Raw genomic sequence first — 16,567 nt, 5'->3', positions numbered from 1 at the left:
CATGTGGCAGTATACTGATTCAGGTAGTTCAGTGTTCGAGAAGTTTTAGCGTTTGGGGCAATGTTAGTAATTGTGACCTAAGTTGCAACTACAGACATGATAGTTGGTTTATCGGGAAGTGATAAGTCACTCACAACGGGATTATCTAAGTTGTTGGCCAAGTATAAGTTAATCACATGGATAAGTGGATCTGTGATTCTGTTTTTCTAATAGGAGCCTTGAGTTACCAGGAGATGAGTAGGCAGCTGAGAGACAAGTGGACTGTTTTCAGAGATAATGATTCAGTAAGAGTGGTCAGTCAGGGATTTAGACCACCTCGAGACAGTAGAATTCAGATGAACTAGATGTGATCTTGTGCAAGGAATTAGTTCACCTGCAGATGTTAGGGCTTTGTGATGATTAGTCACAGTTACCCTGAGAAAGCTAGGGTGTGCCCCGGATGGTGACCATGTTACTAAAGTGATGTGGCGTGTAAGAAATGGTAAGGAATGATTTCTAGGACGAAATCTAATGTAAGTGAGGGAGAGTTGTAACGCCCCGTTTATTTAAATAAATTAATAAATGTAATTCCCGGATTAAATTGTGAAGAATTTTGGAAGTTAGGGGTTAAAAGTGTAAGTTCCAGCTTAGTTTTGTGAGTATTTAAGAAGGAAGGGGCTAATTGGTAAATCTGGGAGTTTATTTTTAAAGGATTTCAGGAATGAGGGTAGAAAGGGTAAATCAAGGACTTAGTTTGAAAGAAGAATTAGAAGGAGGGACCAAAATGGTCATTATGGAAATAAATTATAATAGTCACGGGTATATAAGCTATATGAGAACCCTAACCCTAACTTTTGCCTTAGCCGCCATCATCCGTTTGTTCCTTCGCCGATCACCCATGGCTGCCAAACGACCACTGCTTCCAGCCAACGTCGCCACCACCCAGGGAAGCCGCCAACGATCCCGTTCCATCTGCCACTGTTTCATTACCTCCCCGACCACCGAGCGTCATCTCTGGCTGTTAGAGCTGTTGTCACTACAGTGCCGCCGCTGAGCCGCCTTTCCGTGTTTCTTTCTTCTTCAACCTCCGGTCACTTCTCCGTCCAACAGTAGTTAGCCGCCTTATCGCTCCATTAGCCTTTGTGGCAGCAGGTGATCGGGGGCGGTTGCATCACGATTTCAAGCAGAGAGGTGTCGGGGAGAGTTGTTGTTTGTTGGGGATCATAAAGAAGCCGCCGCCACTACCGAGAGGTGGTGGCTGCCAACCCAAAAACCATTAGGCCGCCTCCGACCACCTTAGGTGGGAGTTTTGGGTCCGTTTCTCGAGCATAGAATGGTATTTTTTGTTAACGTGTGTTGGGTGTGCTATGCTTGTTCGAAAAAGTTGAGAAAAAGGCCACCACCACCACCACAGTGAGGTGGTGGCTGCCGCCACGAGCCACCGTCGGCCGCCACAAGGGTGATTATGTGTGTATTAGATTAATTAGTATGTGTGACTAGTGAGTGTGTGTATTATTTTTGGATAAAAACCTTGTAATTGTAATTAGTATCAATTAATAAAAATAATAAGAATCACCACCGTAAAGTGGTGGTCATCGTCGTGTGCCGCCATTGACCACCACTACCCGAGGTGGTAGTGGGTGGTGCCCTACTAGAAAATCCTAATGGGATTAGACTCATTGGACCCACTTTTCGGCCATTGGGATTGGATTGTGTATTAAGCCAAATTTCTCCATATCATTTATCTAGTAGAGTAAAGGACTTAATGGATTAAGTTCTTAATGGGTTAAGTAAGAAACACTTAACCCTAATTGTCATTTTATGTGAAACCCTAATGTCACATAGGCTTTATGTTGGGCCTTTCGATTGAGCTTCGGTAATTGGTTTATTAATGGACTATCCAAGAATAATCAAATGGACTAGAATAATTAGTTGGGCTTTAGGGTAAGGCCCATATGAAGGATTGGGCCCAATTTGGAAAATTGGGCCATAGTTTGGGCCTAGATGGTTGTATGATATTGGTCCCTTAGAATGAGACATATTGGATTGAAATTAACAATTAGGCCTTAAGGGAAGTCCATGTAGAGGTTTGGGCCCAATTTGAAAAATCGGGCCATATGTTGGGCTTTAATCCATAGTTGGACTTTTGGGCCTTTGGATTGGGCTTTGGGCTTGAATCAAGCCAAGTTAGGGTAGAGTAGTCTTTTACCCAAGTATGGAGTTATGGTTATGAGTTGGAACCCAATAATTAATTGGGTGTTATTTTGATATTGACAGATCTGGAATCTGTCATCCAGCAGCTATGGCTTTGGTCAGCGGGACTTCAGCAGTGTGAGGTGAGTTTTCCTTCCAGTAGGAACGGGTCTACGGCCACAATGTCGTCTCGTTTAGTTAGCAGTAGTTCAGTGTGCTTGATGTATTTATGGTTCAAGCATGTCTTTGTGTTATGTGTTCCAGACTTCGGTCTGATGCAGTATGTAGTATATGTGTTATGGTAGTAGTTATGATTATGCTATGCTATGTTCAGTCAGTTTCTGGACTTCGGTCCGATGCAGTTTCCGGACTACGGTCTGATGCAGAGGGCAAGGCCCTGGTTAGTTCCGGACTTCGGTTCGATGCAGTTTCCGGACCTTGGTCCGATGCAGAGGACAAGGCCCTGGTTAGTTCCAGACTTCGCTCCGGTGCAGAGGGTAAGGCCCTGGTTAGTTTCGGACTTCGATCCGATGTAGTTTCCGGACTTCGGTCTGATACAGAGGGTAAGGCCCTGGTTAGTCCCAGATTTCGGTCTGATGCAATGGGCAAGGCCCAGTAGTTGTTTTATATGTAATTGTGTGGTATGTGGTAGTTTGGAGGAGCTCACTAAGCTTCGTGCTTACAGTTTTCAGTTTTGGTTTCAGGTACTTCCACTAGCAAGGGGAAGAGCTCGGGATGATGGCATGGCACACACCACAATTACAGTTTTATCCTAGGAGTTTTATTCATATATTTTGATATGATGTTGACTTCAATTTTGATTTGGTACATTTTCTATGGCATTTTGAGACATATGATTCATGGTTTTATTATATAACATTTGATGTTGTTGTTTTTAGTAATGTTAAAACAAAAATTTTTAGGTTCTATTTTTGGGATGTTATAGAGGTGCTAGAGTCCTTGAGGAGGGAGAGGCTTTTCGCAAAGTTCTCCAAGTGCGAGTTTTGGTTGCGCGAGGTGCAGTTTCTGGGGCACCCTGTCAACCAGAAGGGTATATGAGTTGATCCGGCCAAGATAGAGGCTGTGATGCAGTGGGAGGTCCCGAGGTCTCCATCTGAGATTCGGAGCTTCCTAGGTTTGGCAGGGTATTACACGAGATTCATCTAGGATTTCTCTAAGATAGCAGTTTCGCTGACCCGACTAACCAAAAAGTCGGTGGTGTTTCGTTGGGGTCCTGAGCAGTAGACAGCCTTTGAGTCGCTCAGGCAGCGACTGTCCGAGGCGCCGATTCTCACCCTGCCGGAGGGAGTAAATGACTTTGTAGTATACTATAACGCTTCGATCACAGGTATGGGAGCAGTGTTGTTGCAGCGGAGGCATGTGATAGATTATGCCTCGAGACAGTTGAAGCCCCACGAGGCTAACTACCCGACGCATGATTTAGAGTTGGGGGCGGTGGTGTTCGCCCTCAAGATTTGGTGACATTACCTCTACGGGGTCCGGTGTACTATCTACACGGACCACAAGAGTTTGAGGTACCTCATGGATCAGCCGAGCTTGAGTCCAAAAATGGGATTTTTAGCCCAAGGAGTTCATATTAACCAACTTGGTTATTTTTCTAGAAATGATTTATGTGTAATAATATGTTTCATACTTGTTTCATACATCCTAATGCAAATCTCGGTTTTAAGGACTTTTTGACTAGATTCAACACCATAATCTCATAAGAACATGTAAATAAACATAGAAATCATACAAAGCATACATATACTCATAGATCTACACATTTGCTTGTATTCCCCCCCCCCCCACAAAACTTATAAAAACCGAAAAATAGGGGGTATGAAGCTCACCTTTAGGTGTGGTTTCGGTTTTGGAGAAGAGATGGATAGAAATGAGGTGATTTTTGGCCTTAGCAACCTTTCCTTGGAAGATCTCGAGTTTAGGAGCTTCTAAGGTGCAAGATTATAATTTCTTATGAGTTAAGAAGAGGTGTTTGATAAATCAAGGAACCTAGATCATAGATTTAAGTATAAACTTACCTTAGATGATGATTATTGTGGAAAATCTATTTGAAATGCCCTTAAGTATCGAAAATTTGGTGAAGAGGGGTAAGGGTGTTCCTTGAGAGAGTTTGTTAAACAAAAAGTGGTTGAAGTTTGTGTGTGTGGGAGCTCTCGGCCGAGAACCAAGAAGAAGAAGAGAGAGAGAGAGAGAGAGAGAGTTGAGATGACAATCCTAGATGTATGTTGGTCCATGCATGGAGGCATGTGATGTATAAGTGAGGTGGCAAGGCCTAAGTCAACTCTTCACTTCCTTGGGTTTGGGCTTAGGCCGAGATTTGGAAAGGAAGAAGAGATTTTTGGGCTTTATTGCCCCTAAGCCCATATAAGAGTTAGGTTGAATGATTGTTGGTCCTATAAAATATAAGTGTGATTTTTATGCTTTATTAGGCTAGATTAGGTTAATTATGGTCCATAATAGTTCATATAATTGATTTATTTCATTCCAGGCCCAATATGGCCCAAAAGGTTGAAATAAATGAAAGTGGGTTCAATTAGAGCCTATTTAAAGGTTCTAAGCCCAAGATAGTCAAATTGGAAGCTTATTGGCCCATTGGGCCCAATAAGGAAGTCCTAGTCCAAAGTGGACCTACACAAGAACTTCTAGGGTTTCCAATTACTTGTTGAGTATTTGAAGTGCTTGTTTGGTGTATTGGATTGAAATTTTGTTGTCATAGAGTAAGCATCATACATGCTCTTAAGTGTTTTATTCTACATTTTACTTGAGTGTAATGATTACAAAACACAAAATTTCTAGTTATGACATCATCCCCCCGTTAGAGGGAATTTCATCCCGAAATTCTGTTTGAAAGCTAGATTTGAGAATGCTAGAATAGGTGAGGGTACTTTTGCTTCATTTGGTCTTCACGTTCCCACGTGAATTCTGGCCCACGCTTCGCGTTCCACCGTACTTTCACGATCGAGATGTGACTTTGCTTAGTACGCTTCACCTCCCTGTCCATGATTTCAACCGGTTCTTCAACGAACAGGAGATTCTCGTTGATTTCGATCTCGTCAAGGGGAATGACGAGTGTTTCAACCGATAGACACTTCTTTAGATTAGAGACATGGAACACGGGGTGTACATTGTTTAGCTCTGCGGGTAGTTGCAGTTTATACGCCACTGGACCTATTCGAGCGACGATCTCGAAAGGTCCAATGTATCGTGGGTTCAGTTTTCCCCGTTTTCCGAAACGAATAACTCCTTTCCAGGGTGAGACTTTCAACAGTACTCGATCCCCGACCTGAAATTCTAAGGGCTTTCGCCGTTTTTCGGCGTAGCTCTTTTGTCGGTCGCGCGATGCTTGTAATCGAGCTCTGATTTGAACGATCTTTTCTGTGGTTTCACGAATGATCTCCGGTCCCGTTAGCGCCTTGTCCGACGTATGTGCTTTTTCTAGTTGGGTATCACCCACCTCAGCCCAACATAACGGTGATCTACACTTACGCCCGTATAGTGCTTCGAAAAGAGCGACCTTGATGCACGAATGGTAACTGTTGTTATATGAGAATTCGACTAAGGGTAAGTGGGTATCCCAAGACTTCCCAAAGTCTATCACACATGCGCGGAGCATGTCTTCGAGTGTTTGAATGGTTCGTTCACTTTGACCATCCGTTTGTGGATCATAAGCGGTGCTCATGTCGAGATAAGTTCCCAGTGCTTTCTGGAGTGATTGCCAAAAACATGAAGTCAACCTACTGTCCCTATCCGAGATAATAGACATTGGTACTCCATGGAGTCTCACGATTTCTCGAATGTATAAACGTGTCAATCTCTCCATCTTGTAGGATTCTTTTATTGGCAGGAAATGGGCAGATTTCGTCAGTCGGTTGACTATTACCCATATGGTGTCTAGTCCATCCGACGTCTTGGGTAGCTTGGTCACGAAATCCATAGAAATCCCCTCCCATTTCCACTCAGGGATTACCGGTTGCTGTAATAACCCTGAGGGCTTCTGGTACTCCACCTTTACCTTGGCACACGTAAGGCACTTACTAACATAGGTGGCAATTTCCGCCTTCATCTTAGGCCACCAATAGTGTTATTTAATATCCAAATACATCTTGTCTGAGCCGGGATGAATGGAGTATCACGTCTTGTGGGCTTCCTTCATAACTACCTCCCTAAATCCTCCGAGTTTAGGGACCCAAATACGGTTCATGAAATAGTATACTCCATTCTCCTTTGCCTCTACGTTCTTCTCCATTCCGCGCAATGTTTCGCTTGCTCTATTTTCCGTCTTCATGGCCTCTGACTGGGCTACTGCAATTCGAGTGGCTAGGTGAGATTGAATGGTTATTGAGAGAGTTTTTGTACGACGATTAGAGTACTCCTTCCGACTTAATGTGTCAGCTACCACGTTGGCCTTGTCTGGGTGGTACTTGATCTCACACTCGTAATCGTTTAGTAATTCAAACCATCTTCGTTGCCTCATGTTCAACTCTTTCTGGTTCAAGATGTGCTGGAGACTCTTGTGGTCCGTGAAGATGGTGCACTTCGTACCGTAAAGGTAATGCCTCCAAATTTTTAGGGCAAAGACCACGGCTCCCAATTCTAGGTCATGGGTCGTATAATTCACTTCTTGCGTCTTTAGTTGGCGGGATGCGTAAGCTATCACCCTTCCACGCTGCATGAGAATGCAACCTAGGCCCTGATTTGACGCGTCACAGTAGACCACGAAGTCTTCCGTTCCCTCCGGTAGTGATAGTACCGGGGCACTACAGAGAGCTTGTTTCAAGGTTCGGAATGCGACTTCTTGTTTGTCCGTCCATTTGAATGGTACGCCCTTTTGTGTAAGCGAGGTAAGTGGCTTGGCGATCTTGGAGAAGTTTTGAATGAATCTCCTATAGTAGCCTGCTAGACCTAAGAATTGACGGATTTCCGTGGGTGTTGTCGGGATTGCCCATCCTTCAACAGCTTTGACCTTAGAGGGATCCACATGAATTCCATCTTGGCTAACTACATGACCTAGGAAGTTCACACTCCGGAGCCAGAACTCACACTTAGAGAGTTTTGTGTATAGCTTTTCTGATCGCAGAGTTTCTAGGATTTGTCGGAGATGTTGGCCATGCTCTTCTTTGCTTCGGGAGTAGACGAGAATGTCGTCGATGAAGACAATGACAAAGTTGTCGAGGAATGGTCGACAGATCCGGTTCATCAGATCCATAAATGCGGCAGGGGCATTTGTTAGACCGAAGGGCATTACGACAAATTCATAATGTCCGTAACGATTTCGGAAAGCGGTTTTTGGAATATCCTCTTCCCGGACTTTGAGTTGGTGGTATCCGGACCGTAGATCTATCTTAGAAAAATAACTAGCTCCTTGGAGCTGGTCAAATAGATCATCGATTTGTGGGAGTGGGTAGCGATTTTTAACAGTGAGTTTATTTAACTCTCTGTAATTGATGCACATTCTAAAAGATCCGTCCTTCTTTTTGACAAAGAGGACTGGAGCTCCCCATGGCGAGTAACTAGGGCGGATGAATCCCTTGTCCAAGAGTTCACTGAGTTGGCTGGACAATTCCTGCATTTCAACAGGAGCTAGCCGATAGGGTGATTTAGTGAGAGGAATTGCTCCTGGAACGAGGTCAATTCGGAACTCCACTTGTCTCTCTGGGGGTACTCCTGGAAGATCTTCAGGAAACACGTCTGGGAACTCACAATATTATCTGCTGATATAAATCACCCAAATTTTACCCAACAGATAAGGCGATTGTTGATACTTGGTTGATTCTAAACATCTGTTCTGGGGATTTTGTAAAAGATTGGAAATCTTTCAATCATGCTATGGGAACGTCTTGAACGTTAACCTCTTCCTTGGTTTTATCCACTATGTGAGCCAGGAACGCCAAATTGTTCTTTCGTAGATGTTTCCGTGCCTGGATGCACGAGATGAGGCGAAGGTTCATGTTAGGTTTGTCTCCGTAAATTACTAGGGTTTCGTGATTGGGAAGGCGAAGGCGAACGGCCTTCTTGTGACACATAATTTCAGCATGGTGGGGGCTTAACCAGTCCATGCCAATAATCATGTCGAAACTCCTAATGGACACAGGCATTAAGTCTATTCGAAAGACGTGTTGGTTTAGGGTTACGGTACATCCGATGTAGATTTCCCCGGTGGATTCGGTTTTCCCATTGGCCATTTCCACCGTAAAGGTTTCATCGAGCTTCTGGGGTTGTTGCTTTAATAAATGCTTAAACTTATTGCTTACAAAACTTCGCTCCGCTCCGGTTTCAAATAGGATGCATGCATAAGTGTGGTTTAGGGGAAATGTACCGGTAATAACAGCGGGGTCCTAAATCACCTCTCCATGTCCCATGGTCAGCATCCTTCCTGTTCCTCCATTTCTAGGATTGTTGTTGTTAGGGCAATCTCGGCGGAAATGCCCAGTCCTCCCACACCCATAACAGGTGTGGCTAGGCCCTGCATTGTGGCCGCCGGTGGTGATGTTGTTGTTGTTAAGATTGTTGTTGTTGTTGTTGTTTCCCTGTTGTTGGTTCTGGGGAGGGTAGGTCCTGCAGTACCTCGCCGTGTGTCCCCTTCGATTACAACTGGTGCACTGCAACTCCTTGCATTCTCCATTGTGATGGAAACCGCACTTGTTGCACTTGGGAAGATTACCGGAATAAGGTCTGGGAGCATTTGAAGCAGCTGAGGCTGGAGCATGTGGTGTGGCTGGAACCGGTGTGGTGGCAGCATTAACTGCCACTGTCTGCTGCTTCTTAGAGGTCTCGGGGCCCTGACGCCCCTTCCTCTTGTTGTTTTTCCCTTTCTTGCCATCACCTTCCTTCTTTCCTTCAATCTCTGCTGGCTTCTCACCCTTTTTGTTGTTATGGTCATACAGCTTCTTTGCCAATCTTTTTGCACTGTCAAATGTTTCGGGGTTTGCAGCTATCATGTTTCCTTGGATTGGTGATGTTAGTCCCCAGATGAATCGCTCAATCTTCTTTCCTTCCGAGGTGATCATACCCGGGCACAACAGATATAGTTCACTAAATCTCGATATGTAGGCATCGATATTCGCATTCTGCACAGTGAGGTTCCACAGCTCCTGCACTATTTTTTGAATCTCACCTCATGGGCAGTATTCAGCCATCAACATTTCTTTCATCTCCGCCCACGGGATGGAGTTGGCTACAGGGAGTGTCATGGCTTCCACATGTCTATTTCACCAGGTGAGCGCTTGATCGACAAAAGTGCAGGCCGCGAACTTCACTTTCATCTGCTCAGGACAATCGCATATCTCGAATACCGATTCCATCTTCTCGATCCATCGCTTCAGAGTGATCACTCCTCCAGTGCCGTTAAAAGTTCGTGGTTTGGCATTTGTAAAGTCCTTGTAGTTACATGTTTTGGTGGGTCCTTGATTCATCCCGTTGTTCGAACTCCCGGCCCCTTGCCCGTTGTCTCCTCCGTTATTCCCTTGGTGAAGTTGTGCCATAGTTGCGGTGACCGCAGCAGACACGGCCGCCTGGAATGCAGTGGAGTCAACTTCGGGTGGGGTTGGTCCAGGGTTTCTGCGAGTAGGTCGGCGAGGCATCTTTCTGTCATGAAACGGAAAGATGTTGAGTGTTTGGGGTTTCTGGGAGGTTGTGACCCTACTGACTAGGTGCAAGGTACGAACTTAAACACTCCTACCATTTAACGTACAATCATAGATTCTCAACACATAGCAATTTGTAATATCATAACAAAGCACGTAAAAGTTTACTAATATTATCCGCATTTGATACATGAAAATTTTGCTCGTAAGAGCATACATGAGTGACACTAGTTCGACAGCATAACGGCTCTATGAGTAGTGTAGTCACTTAAACATAGAGTCGGGGTACATAGCATAGTTCCTAATGACCTACTAAGATAAGTCTATCCCTAACCGCGATGAGCTGCGTCCTACGTAGTGGCGGGGTCATATGCCGAAATGTTGTGCCATCAACTGAGCCATCTCCGTCATGTCTCCAATAACCTCGTCCCTCTCATGCTCAGCTCGCACTGCCCGGGCCTCCATAGCATATAACTGTTGTCGCAGTGCAGCGATCTCAGCTTCAGGAGAACGGTTCTCCCTTGGGGGGTTCATTGGTGGAGCGGGGTGCTCTGGTTGCGCCTCGTCCACACACGACGTGACGTGATCCTTGTCCCGGTCTTACCCTTCCTCGACATCATCGTCGGTCTCTCCAAACTCGTAGTCGATGTCTATGTATTCGTCAGGTCGGACGTCGTGTGCTTCTTCTGGATTCCCTTCTGGTTCATCTTCAAGCATCCCGTGAGCCACTAGGACTTGATGAAACTGGATACCCGGCTGATCTCCCTCCATGACGACTGGGGGAAAGTATAAACTATCGTCACTCCCATGACTATGATATATACTAAACAGACGTTCTCTTTTTGGTGATAAAGGGGTATACTTTTAGGTTCCCTAGCTATCACGATCTCATCAGAACGTGTGTTAGTTATACTTTGGAGAGAATGTAGTTGATCAAGCTACATCCGCTCCTTGGTACTGCTAAGAACAGTCATGAATTAACCAAGATACTAGCATTATCTTGTTTGGTTCGGCGTTATGTTCCTTATTCCTAATGCAAGCAAAGGTGTTTTATTGTTGTATTTTACATGTTTTGTTCAGAGTTATGTTAGTCCCTCTTTTGGTTTATAGTTGCATATCAATGTATGGTTAGATATGCTAGTTCACTATAAACAGAGCTCTGATACCAACCTGTCACACCCCCGAACCTGACGGCGGAAACGTCCGGGGGCTGTTGTGACTCAATTGAATACCATCACAATGAATATACATGAAACATAACATCATACATTACCAAGCATTGAAATATTACAACTGGTAGCGTTTACATTCAGTACATTGATCCATAATATTACATGCCCAAAAGTAAATTGTTCGATACTAATTAAAACAACAGCAAGACGTTACTGAGTACATTTTTCCTTTTTCGATTTACCTGTTACCTGAGAATACAAGTATTTTGAAAAACGTCAACATATGAAATATTGGTGAGTTCATAAGTAATGTTTGAAATATAGTGGTTTGTATTGTTTTGAAAATCACCAGAAAATCCGATATTTTCTGAAAAGAGCATAGTATAAAAAGGGTGAAGATCCGTAAGTATGCTTGTTTGTTTCTATAGATGTAAAAGTACAATTTGTAAAACTCGGTATGTAACTCGTAGGTGTATTAATTGAAAACCCTAGGAAAACCCGATGTTTTCCTAATACTTTGCATCAAATGATTTATATTTTGCTATTTCGTTGCGACGGGTGTATTCCTTGAGTCCCGGTGACGTTGGATTAATTATGGATTGTGAATTGTTATAAACACACATTAATGAAAATGACTAGTTTACAACTATACAAACGATTCCCTTAGGCGTCGTTCGTACTATTCACTTAATCCAATCACCCGAACTTCTCATAGCCCCACAACCGAGGAGGAAAAGAGGGTGCGAAGCCCCCGATATTTTCCATAAGTCGTTCAAGGCTATTGTGAATGCGAAGGGCCCTTAGCCCGACTCGCATTTGGTGAATTCTCGACTTTACTAGCAGCACCAGAGGACCCTTGGAGTCCAACAGCACAAAGCCTGTAAAAGTCCTTTTACACGGAATTAGGTCATATAAGACCCAACTACATGTAAGCGAGTTTCCTTCGGGCCTAAAGATCATGTCATTGGGCTAGCTAGGCCCAACAAGCACGATTTGAAACCTTCGGGCCCAAAGATGGTGTATCGACGTCTGGTGTATTCCCACGTGTGTATTGACTTCCCGAAATTTCCGCGTGTGTATTGAAGTATCGTCGTGTTAGTAATTTCGGATTCATTATTGATTCGAGACCGAATCAATTCGTTTGATAACGATTTTTGGTGTTGACAGTGTATTATATTTCGCCGATAGTCGAGGTACTAGTATTTCATCATGTCGGATTTATTGTTTAAAACATTAGAATTTTACATTTTTCAGCCCCTTTCTTTTGGATAACTTTACACTTTTGACCCTTTGTATAAAAGAATTTCTATTTTAGTCCTTAAACCATTTTTCTTGACACTTTAGTATCAAAACTTGTAGAAAAGGTATTTTTCAGCTCAAAGTTATTTGAAAAACAGTTTTAGTCCCTCAAATGAAATTTTTCTCGGCTAAAACCCTCATTTTCGCAATTTTTATACTTTTGGCCCAAAATAGAAAAATTTTGCATCTTTGGTCCCTTTTAAATATGAAAAGCATTTTTAACCCTTGAAATGGACTTGGAGCACTAGTAGTCCCCTGTTTTATAGAAAAATATAGTTTCAGCCCCTCTAATTTGAAAATCTCGCAAATTGGGCTTTATTGGGCTGAAAAGTTCATTTTTGGCCCATTATGCTTAAAATTTTCACATTTAATCCTTCAAAGAGAATATTTCCAGAAAAATACATTGTTGAAACTGTTTTGACTCATTTCATCCATCAGAATTTGTATTTTGTCATTTTCGGCCCTTTAACCTTATATTTTTAACATTTTGAGTCCAAAAATGGGATTTTTAGCCCAAGGAGTTCATATTAACCAACTTGGTTATTTTTCTAGAAATTATTTGTGTGTAATAATATGTTTCATACTTGTTTCATACATCCTAATGCAAATCTCGGTTTTAAGGACTTTTTGACTAGATTCAACACCATAATCTCATAAGAACATGTAAATAAACATAGAAATCATACAAAGCATACATATACTCATAGATCTACACATTTGCTTGTATTCCCCCCCCCCCCCCACAAAACTTATAAAAACCGAAAAATAGGGGGTATGAAGCTCACCTTTGGGTGTGGTTTCGGTTTTGGAGAAGAGATGGATAAAAATGAGGTGATTTTCGGCCTTAGCAACCTTTCCTTGGAAGATCTCGAGTTTAGGAGCTTCTAAGGTGCAAGATTATAATTTCTTATGAGTTAAGAAGAGGTGTTTGATAAATCAAGGAACCTAGATCATAGATTTAAGTATAAACTTACCTTAGATGATGATTCTTGTGGAAAATCTCTTTGAAATGCCCTTAAGTCTCGAAAATTTGGTGAAGAGGGGTAAGGGTGTTCCTTGAGAGAGTTTGTTAAACAAAAAGTGGTTGAAGTTTGTGTGTGTGGGAGCTCTCGGCCGAGAACCAAGAAGAAGAAGAGAGAGAGAGAGAGAGAGTTGAGATGACAATCCTAGATGTATGTTGGTCCATGCATGGAGGCATGTGATGTATAAGTGAGGTGGCAAGGCCTAAGTCAACTCTTCACTTCCTTGGGTTTGGGCTTAGGCCGAGATTTGGAAAGGAAGAAGAGATTTTTGGGCTTTATTGCCCCTAAGCCCATATAAGAGTTAGGTTGAATGATTGTTGGTCCTATAAAATATAAGTGTGATTTTTATGCTTTATTAGGCTAGATTAGGTTAATTATGGTCCATAATAGTTTATATAATTGATTTATTTCATTCCAGGCCCAATATGGCCCAAAAGGTTGAAATAAATGAAAGTGGGTTCAATTAGAGCCTATTTAAAGGTTCTAAGCCCAACATAGTCAAATTGGAAGCTTATTGGCCCATTGGGCCCAATAAGGAAGTCCTAGTCCAAAGTGGACCTACACAAGAACTTCTAGGGTTTCCAATTACTTGTTGAGTATTTGAAGTGCTTGTATGGTGTATTGGATTGAAATTTTGTTATCATAGAGTAAGCATCATACATGCTCTTAAGTTTTTGATTCTACATTTTACTTGAGTGTAATGATTACAAGACACAAAATTTCTAGTTGTGACAAAGTTCATGACTTTAAGTGTTATATCGACTGTAAGAGTCCAGATCTACCTTTTGGATGAGATTTGCTCATCAGAAATCGAGTTATAGACTTGGACATTAGCAGAATTGATGAATCGTTCTTGGGACTCGGCGAGTCGGGGGCTTGGTTCCCCAACCTTTTATGATTCGGAGGAATCCAGTTGAGTTTAGAAGGGATTTAGATGAGTCCAGAAGAAGGACTCAACGAAGTAGACGAAGTTATGGACCTAGAAACCATGGGACTCGGCGAGTGTATGAACACACTCGGCGAGTCTAAGTCAATCTCCCAACCCATGAAGGCGGACTCGACGAGTTGTTCATACAACTTGGCGAGTCACAGACTAGTAGTACTCATGATGAAGATGAACTCGACGAGCTCAAGGTTGAACTCGGTGAGTCAGTTCAAGATTGTCCTAATATCGATTGAAGGAGAACTTGTCGAGTTCTTGCTAGACTCGACGAGTAGAGTCGGGTTGGGGACAGACGAAAGAATAGGGACTCGGCAAGTTGGCGGGCCAACTCGGCGAGTCGATTCAATTGGAAGTTGACTTTGACCAGGATGTTGACTTTAGCCATGTAACGACGTGAAAATTTAAATTTCATTTTTAAAATGCATACTTTTCATAACACTTGTAAAACAATATCATTTGTTCAATTTTCAAAACATAACTCCATAATTGAAAATTTAATAATCCAGGATCCTCAAAACATAACTCTTCCTCTGGTGTGTACAATCAAGCCGGTGTCGTCCCGCTAACCTGAAAACCTGAAACACATAACACATAACACTGTAAGCACGAAGCTTAGTGAGTTCCCCAAAATACCACATACAACACATATTAGCCACTCGAGGCTATAACTCTGTTTGACCCTCTGGTCAATGTATCTCAGTGGGACCCTCCAGTCCATAACTCTGTGGACCCTTTGGTCCTAACTTTGTAAACTCTGAAACATACATAGCATAAATCAGATAGAAATAATGCAGTGTATCACATCATATAAATAGCATACAAAATACTATGTTACATAACTCTAATTACCACTCTAGGTATAGTATAGTGAGAAGACTCACCTGGATGAAGAACGACTCCTATAAACACTGCTGCCACGCACCGGCCTCTAACTCTGTGCCAAACCCACAATTATCTCAATTAGGAGCTAAGTCCAACCTCTCACTTATTAGGCCTAAAGATAGACCATCTACCAGCCCATTAATGCCCTGAACCCATTGGGCCCACTAAGGCCCAATAATAAATGGGCCCTCACACGGCCCAAAACCCAAACTAAAAGGCAAGCCTAACCCAAGGGCCCCAAAGCACATATATACACTTCTCTGGTCCAAGACTCTATTGCATGAAGCCCAAACTCCAGGCCCAAAACATAACTCAAAAGCCCACAGAAGAAGTTATGCGGGGCGTACCTCTTTGGTACGCTCATCGTAGTCAAGTGCGCCTGGAACTGATCGGGGACCTCAACCTACTACGCCACGCGTTCTGAGACTTACGCCCAACGTAAGTCCCAGACTCATCCTTTCGATATTATTGGTCTGAATAGGTTAAGACATGGGCTCACATCACAGATCTAGGCTCTCTAGTGCCTCTTAAGCCATGAAGTCGAAACCTTTAAGCCTTTGCATGGCTATAAAGACAACCAACCTATCCAAACTCTTAATCTCTTTCCTTATTAAGTCCTTAACTCAAGCTTGACTTAATATTGACGACCAAGACTGGATTTTTACGAACTTACAACTCATAATACACTGAAATAAGGCAGATTCTAGCTTATGGAGGCTATTTGCTCATAAAGCCTCCATCTTCGGACCAAAAACCCTAAAAGTTGGTCCAGCAAGCACAACACAAACATGATAAGGAAAGCTCTAAGCTTTTTACCTCTAAAAGAAGCCCCACCCTCTGAAGAACTCAGATCCAAACTTGTACTCCAACTTCTAGCCTCCACAAAGACCTCCTCTTCTTCTTTTCCATCACACAAAGGCTCTTTCTAGCTCAAAACACTCACACACAACCTTAGAACGAAGATAATGTTCTCTTAGGGTTTCTCTCTGTGAAATGGTGGCTGAGGATAAGGCCATAGCATTCCTTATATAGTGCACAAGTCCCATTTAGGGTTTTGCATCTGGGCCGGTTACGCCCAGCGTAACTTTGGTATGCCCAACATACTTCATGGAGTCCGCGTTTATAATAAGCGAATGAGTACGCGCAACATACTCTTCAGTACGCCCAGCGTACTCCTTTGCAACATTTTCCATTTAGGGGCTTCTCTTGACAATTTGGAGAAGAGGAAGGGTTAAACAGATATACCCAAATTTCCGGATGTTACAAGCCAGGGGTAAAATGGTTATTTTACCCTAAGATTAGTTATCAGTTTTTGACTAAGTGTCTTTATGGAAATTATAGTCGAAGAGTCGCCGGAGCAGTAGGGAGAGATTTCTCACCTAGAGTTTCAACAGTCAGACGTGCGAGGTGAGTTTCCCATCAGTAGCAACGGGTCTAAGGCACCAAGGCCGGTCCGTTTATGTAGTGACA

Source organism: Lactuca sativa, chromosome 6, assembly GCF_002870075.4.
Source record: "Lactuca sativa cultivar Salinas chromosome 6, Lsat_Salinas_v11, whole genome shotgun sequence".
Lineage (NCBI taxonomy): Eukaryota > Viridiplantae > Streptophyta > Magnoliopsida > Asterales > Asteraceae > Lactuca > Lactuca sativa.
This window is presented reverse-complemented; position numbering follows the sequence as displayed.